Below are 2253 nucleotides of genomic sequence, written 5' to 3'. Positions count from 1 at the left end.
TGCCACTTGTGCTTTAAGCTGAGGATAATAAAAGCATGATCACCTAGTGTGTTCTAATAGACCATCAGGGCATTGTTTTGCCCTGCCTAATTGACCATTAATGGCCTTTAGGTCACCGCTTAATCATGTGATATGTCACAATATTTCGGTTACTCTGTTACTTGTGGTTTAATTTGAGAGAGAGAGAGAGAGAGAGAGAGAGAGAGAGAGACAGAGAGAGAGAGAGACAGAGAGAGAGAGAGAGAGAGAGAGAGAGAGAGAGAGAGAGAGAGAGAGAGAGAGAGAAGAGAGAGAGAGAGAGAGAGAGAGAGAGAGAGAGAGAGAGAGAGAGAGAGAGAGAGAGAGAGAGAGAGAGAGAGAGAGAGAGAGAGAGTGTGTTTTGGGGGCCAGGCAGCAACTCAAGTAACCTCTTGGAGCTGCACACCAAAGTCCCCTGAACAAGCTCCGCGCACAGAGAGAAGAATCAGGTAGTGTGCTTCTCATCAGACAGGTCTGAGTTGGATCAGGAGCTGATTGGATGGCACGGTCATTAATGTAACTGCGAGTTCCGGCCACTTATTAACGAACACAATAGCAAGCATGTAATACCGAGACACAGGATTTTATACAAGAATTCTATCCCATTAGTTATCCATCAGATTGGCAGTTCTTTTGTCAGATAGAAAACAGTTTTAGAAAGTAGAAATCTGTACACCAAACACAATATCCAACTGCATAGCCACGACAAGCAGCTGCTCAAATACAATATGAATGCTATAATGTCAATAAATATATGTGTAATATAAAAATGAAGCTAAACAAGCTGTTCAACGTGATGAGATTTGAACAATCTGCCCTTTTCGTCATTTCAATTTATCCTATTTAAAATAAGAACATCCACATCATGTATTTTGATTTATTTGATGTTGATTGAAGGTCGACTTGTCTCTTTGTCTCCTGTGGAAACTCGCTGCCATAACCGTCTTATCTGCTTATCTTGTTTCATTTGTGCTGACATACATTGGCTTGCCCCTCTCAAATAGAAACACGTTTGACTGTATCCGTTTCAAGTATCACAAAGTTTGATAAATGAAGTGTCATTTAGAAAGCTCCAGTCAAAACGTGAAGTTGTCTAACCGGAGACCTTAAACCTGAACCTTCTCTCTGAGTTATAAATGGTTTCTTTTAATGAAAAGGTTTCATCGTGAGAGTGAGTGTGGTTGTGTATGTCTGTCTCTCAGAAACTCTTCCATAGACATGTTGAACCATGTCCACCGCCTTAATAAGACTTCTTTATGGGTTAAAAAAAAAAAGGAAACGAGCCCATTAATCTTCCTAAAGTACAGTTCCATTTGCGGTAAATCATCTTAAAGGTGAGCAAAAGAAACTGGGATAAGGGGTTAACATCCCTTACAGAAAAGTAAAAAAAAATAATATGGGGAGAAAAGAAGAAGTTGCAGTAACTTACGACGTTCCTGCCTGTGATAGGGAAGGTTTTTGTTGCCACCGTACTCTATGGAGGAAATGTTGGGTCTATGTAAATCATAAATAAATCATAGAGTGTGGTGTATACCTACTCTGTAAAGTGTCCTGAGATAGCGTTTGTTATGATTTGGCACTATAAATAAAATTGAATTGAATTGAATTGAATAGTAATGAAACGGTTTTATTAGATGATGTTTGTGATGTGGTGGGGGAATAAAAAAAGGAGAGTCTCATTATATGGAGTATTTTGTTTGATTTTGTACACGTCCACAGTTAAAAGTAAATATCTTCAAACCACACGTGAAGGTCTCACACCATCTTTAATTACCCCTGATTCACTTTGATGCCACCCGCGTTTGTAATTATGCAAATTAAAAGTAAACTGAATCCATGGGCTGGTTTTCCTCCTCTACACCCCTGCTTTTATATATACATATACATTTATATATATAAAAACCCTTATGACTATATATATTTTCAACATCGCTCCACCTCAAGCGACTTCACAGTGCACCGGAGTCAGCTGTGCGGTTTCCTCCAGCGGGCTCGTGTCCTCGATAGGGGCGCGGACTGCAGGCGCTTACATAACGCTCCGTCTCTTCATCACCGACTCTCCGTTACGCAGCGCCATAACGCTCATCCAGCGGCTTCTTCTTTTAATTTTTTTCATGGATTTCGTTGACTTAGTCAGTTGTTGATTGTGTGACCGCACGCACACGTTGAAAACACATCACGCGCTTAACGAATCAAGCAGGTTATTCGAGTTTATTAGGCCCGGGGGGTGGACTT

Source organism: Echiichthys vipera (genome assembly GCF_963691815.1).
Source record: "Echiichthys vipera genome assembly, chromosome: 21".
NCBI classification, from domain to species: Eukaryota; Metazoa; Chordata; class Actinopteri; order Perciformes; family Trachinidae; genus Echiichthys; species Echiichthys vipera.
Note: the sequence above shows the minus strand (reverse complement) of the source record.